At 36.0% G+C, this 6,123-nt stretch overlaps 1 long non-coding RNA gene across 2 annotated transcripts; it reads left to right on the top strand.

Annotated features, from left to right (window-relative positions):
* The first annotated feature begins 863 nt into the window (after positions 1–863).
* Positions 864–4,524, top strand: LOC129001418 (uncharacterized). 2 transcript variants are annotated; one of them, XR_008491452.1, is made up of 4 exons: positions 864–958; positions 2,387–2,506; positions 3,014–3,114; positions 4,337–4,524. It is a non-coding gene; the product is annotated as an uncharacterized LOC129001418 (long non-coding RNA). The 2 variants fall into 2 exon arrangements; XR_008491453.1 differs by lacking the exon at positions 864–958 and adding an exon at positions 1,243–1,261.
* The last annotated feature ends 1,599 nt before the right edge of the window (positions 4,525–6,123 follow it).

The raw sequence follows: 6,123 nt of genomic DNA, 5'->3' as shown, positions 1-6,123 counted from the left end.
TAGTTTACTAGTTACTCCAATGATAGTATAGTAGGCCTACCATAGTAGCATTAGCAAGGCGTTATTTTGTCGTCTGCTAACTTTGTACTTTTTTTTAAAAAACAGCTGTAAAATGTTTTTTAGGTAATCAGAAAACTCTTGACAACAATCGAATCGATAGTTTCAATCGATATTAGCATAGCCCAGTTAAGAAACTGTGCCCTGTGCCCCGTGAACCTGCGCAGTGCGCTTGCGCTGCTCTGCAGTTTAGCATCAGCTGATATCATCCCTCTGACGAGACAATATGGATTTGGATTTGGTATGAATCGTTGCTAGGTATGCGATGCGCCGTTGCGACTATCGAGCGGAGCTGGAGCAGCTCCGATGATTCTCTTAACAGCTCCTCGCTCCTTCTCTTCTCAGCTCACAAGTAGCGATGCTCCCGGGGCGGCCAGAAGGTGACGTCATTTACACAGCACGACGCTGAGTGGCTGAGTAGCTTAGCTCTCCAAAACACTGATCCAGCTCGGTGAATTATTATTCTGATTCGGTAATCTAAGACTCCAAATCATGACCGTGATTCGTCTAGGTCAGAGTTAAGAGTGCATTTATTTATTTAGCAAGGCAATCGGAGTAACCGGAGCGGCAGCCACAGCTGGAGCTGTTTGTGGGGCTAGCTCCGCAACAGGAGCTGGAGCTATTTATTGGAGCGGCTCTGCTCCCGGAGCTACTAAGGAACACCTCTAGTTGCGACCATCGAAATATAACTACTTACTTAGGCCTATGTAGTTGTATATCGGTCGCAATGAGGGGAGGACTCGTAGTAGGACGATGACGTCATTAATTAGTTCAAATTTTTTCCACGGGCAGCACTCTAGTCAGGCAGCCGACACCGTTATGACGTCATCAACTTTACTTTTTTTTAGGCTTGATGTTGATGTTGATGTTGATACATCAATCGGTGCAGCAGAAGACAAGAGTTGAGTATTTATTTTAGTATTTTTATTATTATTGCAAGATTTCTGTTACTACTGACACTAACTTGTTATTTGCTTCTTATTTATCAGTTTAGGCGTTAGGCATAGTTCATAGTTTGAATTGGCATTACTTACAACAGTATTATTATTGCAAGATTTCTGTTACTAAGTTACTGACACTAACTTGTTATTTGCTATTTATTTATCAGTTAGGCATAGTTCATAGTTAGAATTGGCATTTTTGAAGGCATTACAACAGTAAGTTAGAACTTTCAGCCTAATGAAGGTCGCATCACCTAAACAAGGTATTGCTGGAGTTGCCTGCTTTTTGCTGTCTTGTAATGCGGAGCCGATTCTAACAGTCTTCGAAATTGTTAAAACTTTGTATTGTATTTTCGGAAATAAAGACAGTGCTTTATACAAACTGTCTTGAAGATAGGCAAATACTTACTTACCGGTTGGCCTATTAAGTTACAACTTAGGTTTTAATCGTAGGCCTAACTGACGGATGTGGTTCAGATTTTATGAAATGCAAGTGGCTCGTCAAATGTTCTTTTATAAAATAAATTACTAGGGCCTAAAATTAAGAGTAAGTCTGGCAAAGTATAACTTATACACATTTAAATTGTTTCAGGTAACATATAGGGCACGAACACTTGTCGGTAGGCCTAAGTTAGCATAAAACAGTTTGATCGCAAGGGATGGATGAAGGATGAATAAATTGTATGACTAAGCCGATAGCGAGTTTGATCCAGGAAGCTCTGCGGGTGTCAGTATAAACTGGCTGTAGAACGACAAAGTTACTGAAGTGGCTCATCCAACTATGTCTTAGCATAGATAAAACATACTCCCTTAGTAGATTTCTCATCCTTATGGAACAGCTGAAGACAATTTTATTGTTAGTTCATGTACGGTTTATGTAGAGGTTGTGTTTTGTTTACAATTTGTTTCCCGTTATTACAGCCATTTAAAACCTCATTTAACCAAATAATACGATCTAATCATAAACAATAACTTGTCCCCTAGTTATATAACCAAACAGTAAAGCACAAATCAAGAAATTAACCCTAAAATAACGGAAACAAAGTTTCATCGACACTAGCGCCTTTGTGTCACTTACATGAACTAGACACGAAAAACGTGCTTCAAAATTTACAATGGGATGAGAAGTCTACTTGTGTTGGTTAGTCTATGGTCTTAGTTAATGAATTAAAAATGGCTAGCCTACATGCATGTTTGGTTACATTAAGTCAAAGCATTATCTTGATCAATTTTAAGACTAAGTTAACTCACCTTTCACCTCTTTGAGACAAATGATATATGTTAACCCGATGAACTTGACCAACACCATTTTACCTAAAATTTATATGCCTCGACAAAAAAATCGATAACTTATGTTTAACTTATAAGTTATTATTGTCTTGTTACAGATTCCTTGAAGGTGGTTCAACAAAATGCAAGGCATCAAAAGTAACATCTGATCAGTACGGTTCAAGAAGAAACGAGTGTTGAATTCTGATCTTTGTTTTAAATCAAGATTACCTTATTTGGTAAGAACACTTAATATATTATTTTGTAATCATATCCATGTGTGCATTAATGTCAATAGTGATAAGTCAACGGTAGTCTCTTGCTGGATCCCTTTTGGCTTAGCCAATCAAATACGAGATCACTGCAATGGTCAGAGCCGCTATCAATTTTTGCTGAAGCATCTGACAGTCGAGGCTTTCCTATAGTTTAATGATAGTTGGTTTACAAGTATGTACCAACATGTATTTGGGAAAAATTAAATCATGTTTATTCCAGCTAGAGAAGATTTAATTTACCATTTTAATAAAATTGTAGGCGATTGCTTAAAGCTATCCTCTTAATGTTTCTTCAGGTAGTCACTCATCACATTCAAAAATATGTAGGCTGCCTATAGACTATAGAGGATCAAAGTAAATGTTAACCTAAATTTGTTAATGCCAACAACTTTTTTAGATTTATTTTTGATTTTATGATCTTAATCATAATTCAACCCATCACTAACAAATTTGTGTTATTTTTATGTTTAGACTCATGCATCTTCGGCTAAAGCGACAGACCCTGAGTTAGAGGCAGTTAATCAAAGACTGGCTCGGACAAGCCAAATCAAGAGGTCTGAGCCAAATACAAGGTAAGTCTTAGTAGTGGTAAGTGAGTAGGCTTTTAGTACAGTAGAACTTAGCTTATTCGAATTTCAGAGGAAAGAAAATATATTTCGAACTATGGGAAGTTTAAAATGTAGAGAGTTTGATTAATAGAGGTCAGAAAAATAAAATTTGAATTGTGGAGGTCCCAGTTTTAAGTGTGGAGTTTGAGAGAATGGAGACTAATGAACACATCTTGGGGGACGGATTGTCAGTTCATGTTTCAACAAAGATATGTTTTGTCTTACGGTAATGCAGTTCGAATTGTAGAGGTTGACTTCGAATTTTGGAAGTAACAGTTTTAATTATGGCATCAAAATTCAAATTGTAGAGGCTGTATTAAGCTTAAAATTACTTTGTACTACTTTGTACTATCAGTATATTATTTTTTTGAGGGGAACAGACAAACATTTCTAATTATATAGGTTTTCGAATTAGCGAGGTTCTACTGTATAGGTACAGTTTATGACTTGGCATAGTGAAAAATATAACACTTAAGTTCCAGAACATAAAACATTGACGATGAATGTTTTTTACAGAGTGAAAATTATTTCAAGTGTTGCAGTCAGAAGAGATGTGTCTATTCTGTTTCTTCCTCTCTAATATAGTTATTTGTGCAACTAGTGAGAAAAGGGAGCAATTGACTCTCTCGAGAGAAATACTTACTCACGAGCCGTAGGCGAGTGTGGAATGGTTTCTCGAGTGAGGCAATTGCACTTTGCACTCGAGTTGTAGGTACATTATATTTTTCCTACAGTTACCATAAAACAAATAAATGGTAAAGAAACGTGACATATTTTTAAACAGAAGTGAACTTTTAATATTACATTTAATGATACAACAGCTGACCAGCTGATTTACAGCCAGTGCTGCCAACGTATTTTGCGCGCATACGACCTTGTCTGCATGTTACACGCTCACTATTTCGTGCCTTCACGTCGTGAAGGCAGAAATGTGGAGTGATTGAGACAAAGTAATTAGAGTGAGACAATGTTAACATTGTCTCACTGATGAGCGAATTGGCCACTTTGCTTTCTAAAATCAGTGAGAGAACATGTACATTGTTAGGTAACTGTAGGAAAAATATTTTGCCAACAGCCGATCAATTTGTCAATTTTTTAAATCTATGCCAGTCTACAGACCAAAAATATTGTTACAACAATGTACATTGCCATATTGTACTATTATAGTTTTTCAATTTTCTTTTAGGAACAAATGGGACAATATTCCTGGTTCTGGAGCCAAGCAACACCCAACACTTGGAAACAAAGACCAAGAATAGTTATTTTTAATTTAACAATTTATTCTTTTACTTTACAAAATTAACACCTAAATTTTAAAAGCTAGCTTTGGAAAATAAATATGTGTGATTTATAAATAAAACTATATTTCAACAACTCTTTTGTTTCAATTGATTAATATTTACAATTTGTCCAAGGTAGGCCTATATTGCTATTTTTGGTTTAAGTAGTGAGAAAATATTAGTCTTAAGATATATTTATGTGACCCTATCAAGCATATCGAATGTATTAAGAGAATTAACTATCACTGTAGGTGGCATGATCAGACCTAGACCCGGGACTGATATACTTTTTCATTTTGATGTCGTTAGAGGCCAAAAAAACTATTCATTCAAATTGTTATATTATATAACAACTATATGTGTCCGTGAACGTGATATCTCAAGTCATTTTGTTTGGTTTTGATGAAATTTGGCTTGAAGGTGTAGGGCAGGATAAACTTAAATGAGTTCCCGAACCAGCATGATCAGACTATGGGAACAGGGTGTTATGGGGTTTTACTAATTTTTGACCCTCAAAACATAAAAATTCCCAATTACTAATTATTAAGTTTACTAATTACTAATTATTAAGTAAGTAAGTAAGTTTACTAATTATTAAGTAATTTAATTATTAAGTTAGGTGTTTGTGTTATGATGATGAGAAGTCTAAACCATTTTGAATAGCTTAAAAATATAAAATTAATTTAGTACATTAAAGTGTTTGTACAATTATTGGTAACGGAGAAAAAAAAAAATCAAAATTTCCTTGTTAATCTTTTGGAGGATACTGTAAGTAACTGTTTTACGTAGTTTGATTGCTTAAAGCTTATGGATATATTTTGAGAAGAATCTGGCAAAATAGCAGGAATCCAATTGATAAACATTCTAATAGGTCATCTTAACATTTAAAGCGGTTGTTATATAGGCTAATATCAATAATCACTGGTATGAGAAGTACATCAGTGAGAAGTACCCGATCTCTATAACCTATGGCGAAGCCTAAGATTATTCACTATGGGGAGTGGGTCACCGGAAGACTGTCCCCCGGACAACTACCCCCCCCCCAAGCAGGTTCCTACGTCATGTTGACATCAGAGATCGGGAGGGGGGAGAGTTTTCCAGTCACGGAAACACAAGTTTCGTTGTCAAACTGTTCTAATATCAAACGGAATTACCCAAATTAAAAATTACTATTACATAGCATCATATTTTGCTAAGGGGGTGGATAGCATTCCAGTCGCGAACACGGCTCCCATATTGGTAAGTTGGCAGATTTCGCGCCGTCTTGTTTCACCGGGGGAGCCTGCATTTCCTGGTGAGTTATGAAACGACCTAAGCTTTAAATTAACTTTTTTAAAAAGTCTAATTGCCTGGGCCAAATGTAACACAGGGAAGCCTTTGCTCTAGGGTAAACTCTAACTTTGAGGATGTGTTCAAATCAAATGCAGAAGTAAACAACGAGGAAGAGATATTTGAGTATTTGTAGTCTCCATTACAACTTGACTTCTCATTGCAGAAGTAAATATCATCGTAGGTGAAATCAATCATCGTCAACGATCTTCATTCTGAGAAGGCTCCTGGTTACAACCTCATAACTGGCAAAATATTTATAGAGCTTCCACAAAAAGGAATTAAGTTTTTACCATGTTATTTAATACAATGTTAAGACTGGAATATGTACCAGCTCATTTCAAAAGGGTACAATCAATTGTCA

The sequence above is a fragment of the Macrosteles quadrilineatus genome, unplaced genomic scaffold (assembly GCF_028750875.1).
Source record: "Macrosteles quadrilineatus isolate MER2022 unplaced genomic scaffold, UCM_ALF_1.0 Scaffold_8__2_contigs__length_117827958, whole genome shotgun sequence".
Classification (NCBI taxonomy): domain Eukaryota; kingdom Metazoa; phylum Arthropoda; class Insecta; order Hemiptera; family Cicadellidae; genus Macrosteles; species Macrosteles quadrilineatus.
The sequence above is the reverse complement of the archived record's forward strand: the minus strand, read 5'-3'. Positions and strand labels throughout refer to the sequence as shown.